General features: G+C 52.7%; 1 protein-coding gene across 1 annotated transcript in view; it reads left to right on the top strand.

Moving 5' to 3' along the window:
• Window positions 1-15258, top strand: part of KIAA1522 (KIAA1522 ortholog) — a 45834-nt gene continuing 30576 nt past the window's right edge. Inside the window, exons 1-2 of the mRNA XM_033422262.2 lie at window positions 1-1219; window positions 5237-5394. The gene's annotated coding sequence lies outside the window, so the exon portion shown is untranslated. The remainder of the gene's footprint in view (window positions 1220-5236; window positions 5395-15258) is intronic.

Genomic DNA, 15258 nt, shown 5'->3' with positions numbered 1-15258 from the left:
TGAGGTTGGCCGCACGGGTGAGTAGGGGAGACGGCGTGTGCATGTACCTGACCGTGCTGTACCTGACGGAATGTCTGTGAATGCTTCAGATCATACAGGAGTGTGTACACAACGTGTGTGGCTTTGACTGTGAGCATGTACTCAAGTGTGCAGGATTGTGTGCAAGAATGTATGAGTGTCCCTGAGCGCGTCTTTGTGTGCCCGTGTCTGCGCAAATAGCTCTGGGTTTGCCCTTTTGTCTGTGTGGATGTTGTGGACAGGAGCTCGTGTGAATATGTCTGAAGGTGTGGATATACTTGAAGGTAAAAACGTGTGTGGATGAGTTTGTGAGTGTCTCTGAGTGTGTCTTTGTGTCTGGGGGTGACTCTGTGAATGTCCTGAGTGTACAGGAGAATGAGAATGTTTCCAGGGTGCCTTCGTGTGACCACGTGGACAAGGGTGTGTGTGACTCCGTGTGTCGCTAGCAGAGTCCTCTCAGATTAGGTCTGAACCTTTGTGAGTCCACATTGAGCAGCCTCCTCCCACTGACCCCTGACCCTTCAGAAAAGCCCAGCCTCTGTGCCTCACTCCTTCATGGTGACTCACCTCCCTGCCACCCCTGCTCCCCACCCATCAACCTCCTGCCTTGAAGGGCAGTCCCTCTCTTGTCCAGTTTCCCTTCTTCCCACCCAAAGCCTTCTGTGACCAGAAAAGGAGCCCTAACGTTAGCTAAGCAGTTGTACCTCCACTTGACAAATGAAAATGTGGGCTCAAAGCACTGCAGTGACCTGCTGCAGGTCCCATAGAGGGCACATGAATTTGACCCCATGACTCCTACAACTCAGGGTAGGACCCCTGGCCTCCTCCAGACCCATCAATGGTCCCAGTCCAGGGCTCTGAGAAGGAGAAAGGGAACTGACATTCAGGGACCCCTAGCCACTTGCTTGGCTGTTCTCGTGTTGTCATTTCATTCACTCCAGTCTTTTGTTGTTGTTGTTTGTTTTGTTTTTGTTTTTTTCTGTGGTACGTGGGCCTCTCACTGCTGTGGCCTCTCCCGTTGCAGAGCACAGGCTCCGGACGCGCAGGCTCAGCAGCCATGGCTCACAGGCCCAGCCGCTCCGCGGCATGTGGGATCCTCCTGGACCGGGGCACGAACCCATGTCCCCTGCATCGGCAGGCGGACTCTCAACCACTGTGCCACCAGGGAAGCCCCTCATTCACTCCAGTCTTGCTCAGAGAGGTGAGGCAGCTTGCCCAGGTCACAGTCAGGGAGTAGCTGAGCCAGGATTTGAACCCAGGTCTCTCAAGCTCCGGAGCTCATACCTTTAGGGACAGTGTTGACGGGTGAGGGGTCAGTCCGGGGCTGACTGGCCATTAGTCCCCGAGAGAAAAGCACAAAGGTGATGAGACATGAGTAGAAATGATGAAGGTGGCTTGAGATGGTTCCCATGTGGCATCACGCCCAGAGTCGAGATGACACAGTCTCACATGAGCCCTGGGGGCTGAGCCGGACGGACTTCCTGTTCTAACCCGAGTCTGGCTCCCTGTCTCGGGGCCCCCTCCCCTGGACGGAGCCCCTGGGTTGAGGGAAAACGTGACTAAGTGGGCCCGCTTGAGCAACCTCCCTGCTGGCTGGTCACAAGTGTTTGAAATTCCACTGCTCCTCTGACCTCTGTCCCCTGGAGGCTCCCCTTTTAGACCAGAAGCCCTGGCTCCAGCGGAGGCATCTGCAGCCACCTCGCAGACTGAGGGAGTCTGACTGCAGTGAGGGTCTCAGATTGATGGAAGTCCTGGATACCCATCTGGAACAGGGATGGGAGCAGTGAGACAGGACAAGGGCCCAGAGGGAGTGTGGAGGGTGGACCCCTGGGGAGGCTGAAACGGGCTCTTCACCACAGCCTCATTTCACTCTCCCCAGCAGCTCCTGGGGTAGGCTTTACTCCCATATTTCTAAGGAGAAAACTGAGACTCTGAGAGGCAGATACCTGGTAAAACTGGACTCAAATCTCATCTTTGGAATTCAAGTCCGGGGCTCTTGTTACCATTTGTGGCTCCCTCTGGATCAGCTGGGAGGAGGCCAGAGAGGCAGGGACAGAGAGGCCGTGCCCCTTTGGTTCCTTTGGATGAGAAGGACCAGGGAAATGCTCACCCTGTGCTTCAGGAGACGAGGCTGAAGGAAGACAGGGGGAGGTGCCCCTCACCTGGGGCCTCACATGTCTCCACAGGTGTTCAGGAAGCAAACAGCTCCCCTGACCTGGAGTCTTGTCTTGGCCACAGCTGCAGGCTCCCAAGTCTGGCCCTGAGAGTCACAGAGGCTCAGTCCTCCTGGGCCTTCACTGCTGTCTTTCCTGCACGTCTTGCCTGCGAGACTCCTTGCTGGGCTTGGCTCCTGCGGCCTCATGATACTGCACCTGGCTCTCTCTGGGTCGCCCGCTTACTCCCTGAGAGAGGATCTGCTTCGTTCAGTGAATCTGACTCCTGGAGGGCAGTTTCCAGCCAGACCACTTCATGGACCCCTGGCCAGCTGAGTGAGGGCCAGGCCCACCTCTGGTCCAGTTAGGGGCAGGGCAGTTGGGCCACTCGGGTCAGAGTATGGTGACCGAAGAAATCCTTAGAAAGGACTGTGGGTGAGCCAGGCATCTAGAGCATAAACTAATCCCTTGAGTCCAGACCCTGATTTCAACCGCTTCTGTGAAGTTGGGGACAGTGCCTTGTCATCTCTTTGCTCCTAGTGTCCCACACAGGGCTGAGTTGTGGCGACTGTGCTGAGGCACAAGTGAGTGAAGTCAACCGAGGAGCCTTGGGGCTCTGGCCAAGGCTGTGGCTGTGCAGTGGGGCCTGCGATTCCTGTGCCCTTGTCCAGGGCACTCAGGATCACCATCACCTCCAACCTCCCTGGACTTGGGTCTCCCTCCCATGGGTCTGCTTCTCTGTGTCCTGGAGACGCCTGGAACACCCGGTGGCCACCCCTGCCACTCCAGACTCAGGGCTGTAAGCCACAGCCTCTCTGCCTGTAGGTCTGACTCTGTGTCCCTGACCCTGGAGCTCACAGCCTTTCTCCCTTGCCCCCTCGCTGCCTGGGTGTCCTTCTGTTTCTGGCCTCCATGTGTGGCCCTGCCCGACCCTGGCCTGGCCTGAGGGGAGGGGTGGAGGGGGTGGGAGGGTGTGCACAGTGCAGCTTTGTTCAGGGGATCGGGCTGGGACCGATGCCTGCTCTTCTGTTCCAGCGCCTGGCCTGAGTCTTGGCAAGCCAGAGGGGGAGCTGCCTCTCTGCAGCAGCAGCATCTCAACATCCGTGCCACTGGCAGAACGGGCCCAGAGCCACCGTGGAAGCTGACCAAGAAGGCCCTTAGCTGGGCTCTCCTTCCAGGCTATTATTGATCCCTTTGCCTCTGGCTCCTCCATCTCACGACCTGGGCCCTGGGCCAGGACAAAGCCAAGGATGTGGCTGAAATGGGTATACCAGAGACTGGGTAGACGCAACACTGGTCTGAGGGCTGCAGTTTGCAGTGGCTCATCCAGGAAACGAAGGTTTACCAACAAGCCTCCATTAGGGAGATAAGGAATCAGTGAGCGGTTGGGGCTCAGTTGGGGGGATGGGGGGTCTCAGTGAAGGGATGAGGGTCTCAGTGAGGGGGATGGGGCTCAGTGAGGGGATGGGGGCTCAGTGAGGGGCCTGGGGGCTCAGTGAGGGGATGGGGGCTCAGTGAGGGGGATGGGGCTCAGTGAGGGGATGGGGGCTCAGTGAGTGAGATGGGGCCTCAGGCAGGCAACACCAAACAGTCCTCAGCAACAAACTGTGAGGCCTTAGGGGCTAGGGAGCCAGGGCCGAGAGCAAGGCCCTAGAAGCCAGTGAGAGGGAGGTCTGGCCTGGGGCCATGGGGGACAAGAGAGCCTTCCCAGGTTTTCTCATTTCCTGGGAGCTTCCTCCCACCTCTGGGGTCCCTAGGCTGGAGGCAGCTTCCAGAAAGACATTTGGAACCCTGGGATGGCCCTATTCAGGGATCTCAGGGACCACCCTACTGGCCCCTCAGGTTATAGCCCTTGGCAAGCCTGCAGGACTGGGAGGGGGAGAAGGGGACGGGCAGTGGGACCACACCTCAGATTCTTGAGATTTACCCACCTCGGTGAGCTCCCAGCGTCCGTCCCCCTCCTCAGCACCCTCCTCATCACTGAGTCCTTTCTCTTTTTTTTTTTTTTTTTGCAGTACGCGGGCCTCTCACTGTTGTGGCCTCTCCTGTTGTGGAGCACAGGCTTCGGACGCGCAGGCTCAGCGGCCATGGCTCACGGGCCCAGCCACTCCGCGGCATGTGGGATCTTCCCGGACCGGGGCACGAACCCATGTCCCCTGCATCGGCAGGCAGACTCTCAACCACTGTGCCACCAGGGAAGCCCCTGAGTCCTTTTTCTTTTACAGAGGACCTCCCCCTTGATGGAGCCCATCCCCATCCCTAGAGAGTCCCTAGCTTTCTCTGAGTCTCTGTCCCCTTACTGAGCTCAGGTCCGCCTCACAGAGCCCTCACGCCGGAATGGGAGCTGGTAAATCTTTCAGTTGAGTCCTTCAGGCACTGTCCTTTCTCACCTGCAGAGAGGGCTATCTGGACCCTGAACCCATCCACTCAGGTTGGGTTGAAGCCCTATTGCCCAAAGAACTGCAGGGCTGCTAAGGAGAGAGGATGTGCTCATTTGCATGGGATCATTTAATATTCAAATGCCCAAGCTTGGACTGGTGAGGAATGACTGCTAGAAGGCATGCTATTTGCATATTTCCTTTTTAGTGAGGAAAACACCCAAACCCTCCTCCCTCCCCAGCTCCCCTGTTTGGAGCCTGACTGGGGGAGAGCCTTAGTTGGGCTCTGTAGAGAAGGTACAACTATGGAGAATGTTAAGTAGGAGCTAGTTTAGGTACTAGACCCCAGAAGTATGCTGAGGACAGGCCTTGGGTGGGAGAAGAAGCAAGGATTCCCTCCCCATTCCCCAGAGGAAGCCAGGATCTGGAACAGAAAGTAGAATGAAAAGGGGGAGAGGTTCTTAGAATGTTAAAAACTGAAGTGGTTCTTAGGGATTTCTTAGACTCTACACAGTGGCTACACAGGGTACATATACTACCACTGCTCCATTCTGCATCCCCTGCATCCATGGCAGACATGATTAATTGATCACGGCACTGTGAACCCAGAGCCATTTGAGGCAGCAGTTAGCATATGAAATTAAATCTATTTGTCTTCCCTGATTACTTCAACCCTTTTCTTTCCAGACAGGGAACCGGAGGCCCAGAGAGGATGCAGAAAATGCAGATTTATCCACCCATCCTCCCTGGAAGCACATGGGTCATTCTCTTGGAGGGTGAGGGAGGGCAACTCCACTCTGTGTAAGAAAATCATCACAAAAAGGTGCTTCTGGGTGGAATTACAGGTGATTTTGATTTACAACTTTGTACTTTTCTGCATTTCCCAGATTCTCTTTGAGCATGAATTCAGTTTGTAATCAGATATCTCCCAATAATACTAAGTATCTCTCTTTTTTTTCTTTTAAACACTGTGTGGTACCTGCTTTAGGCATTATCTAAATCAACCCCGACAACCACTCTCGTAGGGAGGTGTTATTATTGCTATTCCTGTTTTAAAGAGGAAGAAACCGAGACTCAGGGAAGTCTAGAAATTTGCCCAAGGTCACACAGCAAGTGGCACATCTGTGACTCTAGCCACATTAAATGCAATTGAATCAATCAAAAGTTAATATCAGGGATGGTCCAGGTCTATGGGAGAATGCTGATTGGCTTGCTTGTCTGTATAATCTACATAGGCTGCCCCATTCAGGAGGAGGGAAGTGACTTGCCCAATGTCACTCTCAAACTCAGTGTTTGTCCACTGTTGTGTGGACAAACAGCCTGGGCCCAGAGAAGGCTGCTGAGCAGCCTGAGGAGAGAGTAGAGGCCTGGCATGATCCCCCGCTCCTCCCCAGGACCTGGACACCTCTCACTGCTCAAGACAATGGGAACACTGTGCCCTGGCAGAGTGCAGAATGGTAGGACACCGCCTGCCAAGGTCCTTGCTATTCCTCTCAGCATGGCACGGTGAGGAGAGGATGGAAGATGCTGAGGAATGAGATAAGGGTGCCTCAGAGCTGAGCCAACAACAGCAAGGGCAGAGCAGGGAGTGGGGAGGAAGGAGGGTCTGCCTTCCACTGGGGCTTGGGAAAGGGGCCGTTTTGGCAGGGCCATGGACCTAGCGCCTCCCTCCACCCAGCTTTTGCAGGCGTCACCCACTGGTATGCCTGAGCCCCTCAGCCCCCTTGTCCACTGTCTCCAAACACCATCCCTTCCTGTGTGCCCAGAGCACGGGATGAGGACACCAATGGACCAGCCCTCCAATCTGTGTGACCCTGCCCAAGTCACTTTGTCTCTCTGAGTTTCCTCACCTGTGAAAGGGAGGTGACAGGTCCTACTTTTCAGGCAAGACCCTACTTTTTTTTTTTTTTTAAAGATGTTGGGGGTAGGAGTTTATTAATTTATTTAAATTTTTGCTGTGTTGGGTCTTCGTTTCTGTGCGAGGGCTTTCTCTAGTTGTGGCAAGCGGGGGCCACTCTTCATCGCGCTGCGCGGGCCACTCACTATCGCGGCCTCTCATTGCAGAGCACAGGCTCCAGACGCGCAGGCTCAGTAGTTGTGGCTCACGGGCCTGGTTGCTCCGCGGCATGTGGGATCCTCCCAGACCAGGGCTCGAACCCGTGTGTCCCGCACTAGCAGGCAGACTCTCAACCACTGCGCCACCAGGGAAGCCCAAGACCCTACTTTTTAAAGGCAAGCATAGAAGCAAAGGACCCCAGCTGGAGTGGGTGAAGCAGCTCAGCAAATGCTGGCTGTTAATGTGACAAGGGCTCTCCTCTCCCAGCCTGCCCCACTCAGCTGGCAAAGTGAGGACTGGCCCGGAGAGCTTGCTGGGGAGGAGCCCTCTTCCTTCCTGCCCCTTTCAGCTGGGTATCAAGATCTGAGACCAGATGTGTGGCCGAGTGACTCAGCCCTTTCCTGCCTGGAAGCTCCTCCCTGCCTGCCTCACCAGGCTGGGCCAGGGAGGGTGAGACAGCAGATTGGAAGTGGGGATGGCTGGTCCTGAACAACCTCAGGGGAGCGGTGAGGACAGGGTGGGGGAGGGAGAGGAAAGGATGAATGAGGCTAGTGTAGCTTGGCCTGCAAGATGGGGATGGGATGGAGGAGAGGGTTTGATCGTGGGGCTGTCAAGGAAGAGACTGAGGGTGTCCTTGAGGCTAGTTGCTGACTCAACCCACAGTGCTCATATGCTCACCCCACCACCACATGCTTGCATCCCTTCCCCAGTATTTCCAGGCCAGCCCCAACCTGTTTGCCCCGCCCTCCCAGGCCTGCATACCGATGGGATGCTCCCTTTCTTCCCTGTTCTCTCCTTCTCTTTCTAGCCAACCGCCTCCACTTTCTCACCTCCCACTCAGGCAGGTCCTATTATGGACTCCCTGAAACACATGGAAGCAGCTCTCTGGAAGGTTGCCTCTCAGTTGCTAAATCCCTTGCCCAACCTTGATCTCTCAGGGACAGTAGGCACTGTTGACCTGACCCTTCTTGGAGCTCTTTTCTTGGCCTCAAACACCACCCTGCTGGTTTCCCTTCTATCTCTTGAATGGTTCCCTCTCTGATCGCAGCTTCCTACTCTCTCCCTTAAAGGTATGTGTTCTATAAACTCAGTCCTCCATAGTCTCCATGTGGAGGCAGGATTAAGTGCGTGGACTTTGGCATCTTGTGGATCTGGGTTCAAATCCTGCCTCTGCCTTTTATTAGCAATGCAACTTTGGAAAACTACTTCTCTGAGCCTCAACTTCCTCCTCCATCAAATGAGTTGATATCACCTATCTCTTGGGGATCAAATGGGATAAGGCACATAAAGCTTTCAGCACTGAGGGACTTCCCTGGTGGTCCAGTGGTTAGCACTCCAAGCTTCCACTGCAGGGGGCATGGGCTCCTCCCTGGTCTGGGAGCTAAGATCCCAATGCTGCAGGGCGTGGCCAAAAAAAAAAGTTTTCAGCACGGGGTCTGGCACTAGTCAGTATTCAGTTACTGGCAGTTGCTGTTAATATCTTTTCTTCCTGGTCAATTTTCCTCCCCACCCCACCCCAGCTCCTACCTAGTAGGTATATCCAGCTGAATGTCCTAGTAGCACTTCAGACTCCAAATGGCCAAAAGCAAAATCCCATCCCTTCTTTTTCCTCCCTAAATACTAGCTTCTCTTCTTTTTTTTTTTTTTTTTGGATAAAAATAATAACAAATGTTTATTAATAGCTTCTCTTCTTGATGCCCCTATTTCTTTTTTTTTCTTTTTAATTAATTTATTTATTTGGTTGCGCCGGGTCTTATTTGCGGCACACAGGATCTTCTTCTTTACTGCGTGTGGGATCTTCCATTGCGGCATGTGGGCTCTTAGTTGCGGCATGTGGGATCTAGTTCCCTGACCATGTGTCGAACTGGGCCCCCTGCATTGGGAGTGTGGAGTCTTAACCACTGGACCACCAGGGAAGTCCCAATGTCCCTATTTTTGTTAGAGCCCTTGGGATGTCATTCATTCATTCAATGAAAAGCTATGTGCAGGGAAGACAGACTTGAAAAATCATTGTCTTTGCCCTTAAGGAGCTCATAGTCTGAGGAGGGAGACAAGCAATTTAATACAATAAGATCTATTAGAGGTTTGTATGGAGAAATCCATACAAACAAATCCTTACAATCCAGGAAGGCTTCCTAGAGAAGGGAGCATTTGAGTTGGCACTCGCAGGCTGAGTAGGAGCTTGGAAGGTGAATGAGTCAGGGAGAGCTAAGGAACCAGCCATGGGCCAAGGTGCGGCAGTGAGAGGTATGAGAGAGCAGAGAATGGCCAGGCCCTTAGAGCTGGAGGCTCATGGTTGGGTTTATTTATTTAAATTAAATTATTAATTAAGTTAAAAAAAATTTTTAATTTATTTATTTTTAATTTATTTTTGGCTGTGTTGGGTCTTTGTTGCTGCGCTTGGGCTTTCTCTAGTTATAGCGAGCGGGGGCCACTCTTTGTTGGGGTGTGCGGGCTTCTCATTGCAGTGGCTTCTCTTGTTGCGGAGCATGGGCTCTAGGCGTGTGGGCTTCAGGAGCTGTGGCATGTGGGCTCAGTAGTTGTGGCTCGCGGGCTCTAGAGCACAGGCTCGGTAGTTGTGGCGTATGGGCTTAGTTGCTCCGTGGCATGTGGGATCTTCCTGGATCAGGGCTCGAACCCATGTCCCCTGCATTGGCAGGCAGATGCTTAACCACTGAGCCACCAGGGAAGTCCCTAAATTAATTATTTTATTTTGGGCCACACCATGTGGCTTGTGGGATCTTAGTTCCCTCACCAGGGATTGAAGCCAGGCCCTCAGCAGTGAAAACACAGAGTCCTAACCACTGGACCGCCAGGGAACTGCCCACGGTTCAGTTTAGAGAGCTCACCTGGGGCAGCAAGGAGGACTGCTGGGAGGAGGCAGAAGTGGAGGCAGCAGGGAGAAACAGGAGGAGGGTTAGGGTCTGAAAGTTTACCCCTGCTTTGCTCTGCATGCTCTGTGCAAACTTGGGAAAGTCACTTGACCTCACGGAGCCTCCATCCCTCATCTGTCAAATGGAGATAATAATAGGCACCCGAGGGGATGTTGGGGAGGGCTGGATGAGCTAATGGAAGGGAAAGTGCTGGACAAAGGCAAGCTATTGTTGTAAAATGTCCACCAGGGCAGGCTGGGTTCCAGCCACGCCCCACCTCAAAAATGGCCTCCTTGAGTCTTGTCTGAGTCAGCCCACATCCTCCCTGGCTCTGAGGTGGGGGGTAGGATGCAGGGGCACAGATGCCCACACAGCTGACTCTGGATCTTGGCTCACTGGCTGTGTGACCTTGAACCAGTGTCTTCCCTACTCTGAGCCTCATTTCTCCAGCTGCAAAAATAGGGTTGAGAGCCTCACTGCAGGGCTGTTGGGAGGATTCCATGGCACCTGGTAGGTGATCATTAACTGTATAGTTCCCTGTTCCCTGTTCTCTGGTCCCCTTGTCCAGGGCCTGGCACCAAGCTGAGCAGAGTGGGAAACAGTAAATATTTAATAACAGATTGGCTGAGAGCTCCTGACGGGAGGGACATGTGGAGGAGCCAGAGGACACCTGCTCCCCTAGCAGGGTCTGCACAGATGTCCCTGAGATCTAGGGGCAGACACATCCCAATCTTGAGGGAACTCTTGCCTTCAGTGACTTCCTGGGGAATCCCATTTAGCAGGGGTCCTCCCAGGGTACCCCAGTGTCTCCTCGCCTATCCTCTCTTATTCTGTCACAGCAAATGGATGGGGACCTCATTCAACAACCGTTCACTGAGCCCCTCCCCACTGTCCAAGCCTGTGCCAGCACCAGAGGTTCAGAGACGAAGGAGGCCAGGAAGAGACGAGGAAACCTGCTCTCCAGGGCTTCTAGCTGGGAGGGCAATGGAAACATGTTTGCCATAATGTGGTTGTATGTGATGTGGCCAAGGACTGACTTTTGAGAAAATCAGACCTTAAAGAAGGGACTCAACCTCTCTGGGCCTCCATTTAACCATCTGTAAAATGAGGACAATACTTCTTATCTCTTTAGGGCTGTTGTAAAGATTAAGGGAGGCAATTATATAAGCACTTAGGGCAAGCCCTGGAAGCTGGTCAGTCCATCAGCGGAGATGCTTTGACAGTGATGATTGTAAGTCATGGCGGGTGTCTGCTGAGCGCACTGTGGGGCGGGGGTGAATCTGCACGGGGGAGTCAGTGAAGGCTCAACAAGAGGAGCATTTGGGCTGGTCCTGAAGGACAAGTACTTTGTCAAATGCAAAAATGGCGAGAGGGAGGTCAGGCTGGAGAGTGAAGGGCCCTAGGTGTCCAAGAGGCTGGGATTTACACTGGAGTCAACAGGAAGGGATTTAAGCTGCCAGAGGGACAAGATCCAGATATAGCATCAGAAAAGGTGCCTCTGGGGTGTGTGGAGAAGGGATCGAGAGGTTAGGAGACTGGGGGGAGCTGGGGTTGGAGCTGTGCCTGCATCACTTAGTCACCTGCCTGGTGCTCACCTGGGGTCAATGATTCAAAGGTTCCTATCCCAGGAAGACATCTGGCCCTTAACAGGAATTTATAGGGGCAACGCCTTTAGCCAGAAGAACCACCCGGGGAACCCAGAGCAATCAGACAGAAAGCCTGTTGGGCCAGCCCTGAGGTGCAGCCCTCCCCCTGCCCTGGGCCTCCCCTTTGTGAATTTGTGTCTCTGTGGTTGTCTGTGGGCTGAGGCAGCAGAAAGAGTATTTTGGAGTGAGCCAGAGCTACATCCAAATCCTGATTCTGCTAACTGGCTCTATGACCTTGGTCACATTTCTTAACCACTCTGAGTTGGTTTTGTGGGAAATGTTCAGACTTGTAATATTTTTAAACGCTTGTATGTAAACGCGTAGAAAAAATATATGCATACTGCCCACTAACACTAACAGTGGTGAGGTGGAGGTGGGGAACATGCGTAAAGGGCACTTTCACATTTTACCCTGTTTATTGCTGCATTGTTTGGGCATTTTATAGATACATATATTCTACGTTATCGCATTTGTAAAAGGAGGGGATAACGATGCCAACTTCACAGATTGTTGGAAGGATTTCAAGAAGATCCTACAGATATAATCCCTTTCACACTGCCTGTGCAGAATTGACCCTCACCAAGTATTAGTTCCCTTCGCTTCCTCTTGCCTGAATGTGTGTTGGGTTTTGTGCATCGGTGCTGCCATCTGTAACTGTTTGTTTATATTTATGTGACTAGGCCTTCTGTATATCTCTCTCTGATTTATGGGCCAGTGGGTATCTGTGTGTGTTGTTTTTGTATCAGTGGATGACAGTATGAGTGTCTGTGCATCTGGGAATGTGAGCATTTGTGTATATATGTGTGTGTGTCAGCATGTCTGTGTATAATTGGGTATGTTTCTGTACCTGTGTGTGTTTACATGTGTTTAGATATCAGGCTGTCTCAGTGTACCTGGGCGTTTATGGGTACTCAGAGGTATCAGTGTGTATCTGGGTTTGTGTCTTGGTGTGTGTCCATGTATCTGAGTATGCCAGGGTAAACTGGTGTGCACGTGGGTCTGTCAAGCTGTGTTTGTGTCTCGGCGTGTTTGTGTAGGCCCCATGTGCGATCATGGGCCCCATACATCTTGACCCCTCTCCCAGCTTCCAGAAGGCCCTGAGTGTGGGCACTTCCCTCCTAGCCCTGCCCTTGGGCACAGGGCCAGCCTTGCTGCCCAGGACTGGTGGAGTGGGTGTCTGCAAACACCTGGAGGCCCCACCCAGCAGCTCCCTACAGGAAGCCTTATCAACTGGCAGACCAGGCTGGTCATGCCCCTGTTTCGGGGGTGAGAACTGAGAACTGACCGCCCTCCTTGGACAGCAGTGAGCCCTGTGGATCTAGGGGTCAGGAAATCCTGGCTCTCTCAGCCTAGGTCAGTGTCCATCTGGCCAGCTTTTGTGCTTGTCAGATGCAGCCAGACAGTTGGGAAACAAAGCACGTCTCCATGGCAACTCGCCTCTGCCTTTGAACTTGGGCAGTTCAGTGGTTTTGTGGCTCCTTCTTCAGGTCTGGCACTGGGATGGGGGTGGGCGGTGAGGATGAGTAATGAAGTTTCCATATATGCTCGATGCATCACCCCACACACCCCAACCCACTCCAGTACCTCCACTCACACTCTCCTTTTCTAGGTGAAATCAGATATTCAGATGGGGTAACTGGTGCCCAGAGAGGGCAAGTGTCTTACCCAAGGACACCAAGTTAGTGGCAGGACCGAGATGAGAAACTTGTTAGGCTAACTTTTAACAAGCCATTAGGCTGGGCTGGCTGGATAACTCATTTCTGTGCAGACCTCAGATAAAGCTGCTCCTGACATTTCTACCAAGATGCTAAAACTCTTACCATTTGCCCTTGCTTGTCTATGAAGTGTAGTATTTTCTAATTACTGCCTAAGAGAAACTGTTGCAGAAATAAACTGAACGCTGGCTCTCTGTTAAAACAATAACCACACCTGTAACTCAGGATTTCAAATTTTTAGTCCATCAAAATGTTGGCATTGTTCCTGCTGATTTATTTTGTGTTAAGTATTATACCTTTTGATTTATAAAAATAAATTCATATGTATAAAGCATTGCTTTTATCTGTTTTATCTGTCAGATAAAATTCAGGGGGCTTTTGTTTGCAGGGAAAAATAAAAGTTCCACTGCTAAAAGAAAAAGGTTGAAACCCACATTTTTACACTGTGTACAGCTCAGAGAGTGACAGTCTGACCACAGAATAGCTGGTCAGTCTGGAAGCCTGGAGCACAGAGCTGGTGCTCAGGAGATAGTGGCTGAAAGAATGCAAGGAATCAGAATTCATTCCACAATGGAGACTGGGCAGTGGCAACAGCAACCTTTCCTTTCTCTCTGTCTCCCCCTCCTCTCTCTCTTTCCTTCCCTCCCTCAGCCTCCTAGGAGCTGGCAGCAACTCAGAGCTGAGAACCCACAAGACTCCATCTCCATTCCACACACATCACCAACACCTTGGGCATTATTTCACCTCTCAACCCAGCAGGGAAAATGGATGGAATTAGGCTTGGGGCCTGATTCTAAGAGATGCTGGGAGGATCAAAGAAGACCTCAGCAGGGAGGTTGTTTGAAACGTTGATACGCTGCCACAGATGCCAGGAGCCACAGAGTAGGGGCCACAGGAGTGTCCACTGTGGGGATGAGACCTGCAGGGTCTCCCCGCGCCCCCAGGTTAGGGAGGAAAGAGGTAGAGGGCATCAGATACAAGGAGCCCGTTTCTATCTTCTCCCACTGAAAAGGATCAAAGTGTAGATTCTTAGTTCATTCTGAAACAGGAACCCCTTTGAGAATCTGTTAAAGCTGTGGACCCTTTCCCCAGAAAAAATGCATACAGGTGCATTTGAAGTTAAGCAGAACATTTCTGGAGGTTCCTGGAGGGCCAGCTGCGGCCCCAGGATAAATACTTTGCTTTTCCAGGGTCTTAACTGCCCACCCTTGAAAGCAGCAGGGGTGGGGCAGGGGCACAAAGCAAGTGATCAATTAGAATCCCCCCCCCCCCCACGAACACAAATCAGTTTTAAATTCCATCTCTGCCCAGAGGTAGCTGTGTGCCTGTTGGCAAGTCACTCCTCCTCTATTTACACTTTCTTATCTATGGAATACGAGGACTATTAATCTCTCAACATCCTCGACTTTGCAGAACTGCTCTGCCCTCCAGCTGGTCTAAGAACTGAGGGAAGCCAAAGTGCTCCCACCCACAGCTGCATGATTTACAGACTCTGTCCCTTCCTGGTGTTCCCGGTAAAACGAGGGAGGCTCAGCCATACCTTGGCGTGGCTGCTTAGTCTGGAGTCTGTAGGTGGAGGCCAGGCCTAGCAGGGGACAAAGCTGGAGCCTATGGGAGGCAGGTCTCCCAAGGGTGGGGGGTCAGGAAGTGTAGGATGGGTGTGAGGGCAACATGGGGTGGTCCTGGGTTTTCCAAAAACAGAGGGAGCAGGGAAGTCCCTGGCGTTCCAGTGGTTAGGACTCTGTACTTCTAAGATCCTGAAAGCCATGTGGCACAGCCAGAAAAAGGAAAAAAAGAAAAACAAAAACAGAGGAAGCAAAGCTAGATGGCCTCAGGGGCTGTAGCCCCAAGCTTGGTTATTGCTGGTTCCTCCCTGGGGACAGGCTGGCAGCTTCCTTCCTGGTCAGGTGACAGCCTGGCTCCAGGATGGACTTTGGGCCCTGCCGACAGCGGCTGCTGGGAAGTCAGTTTCCTTAGCTGCCCAGAGGGCCAGCAAAGAAATGTAGCTGAGCTGAGCAATCATGAATCCAGAGAGCAGTGTTGCAGGCTAGCCCTTCCCAGCTAGCCCTGAGGGTCTCAGAAGCAGGCCAGTCCATTAGGCCAGGGGACAAGCAGGAAAGCTGGGCTGCTGGTCTGAGGGGTGGCTGGAGATGGGAGGTGAGAATGTCTGGGTGTTAGAGTTAGGAGCAGTGAGGGGAACACAGACCTGACCTCTCCCCACTCCCCTTTCCTCTCCTCTTCTCCTAATCGGGGGACCCAATCTGTGAGTTGACTCCTCGGGGTTGTGTTTCTAGGGGAGCTTTCACTGAGGAATTATATGAGCCACTGGCAGGGCCAACTTCGTGGGCGTAGTCCACACGGCCCTGCTCTTAGAAAGGCCCCATGTTTGGTTGAATGCTCTGCCGTTGCCTTCTTGAAA

This window comes from Orcinus orca, chromosome 1 (assembly GCF_937001465.1).
Source record: "Orcinus orca chromosome 1, mOrcOrc1.1, whole genome shotgun sequence".
In the NCBI taxonomy this organism is placed as follows: Eukaryota; Metazoa; Chordata; class Mammalia; order Artiodactyla; family Delphinidae; genus Orcinus; species Orcinus orca.
This window is presented reverse-complemented; position numbering and strand designations above follow the sequence as displayed.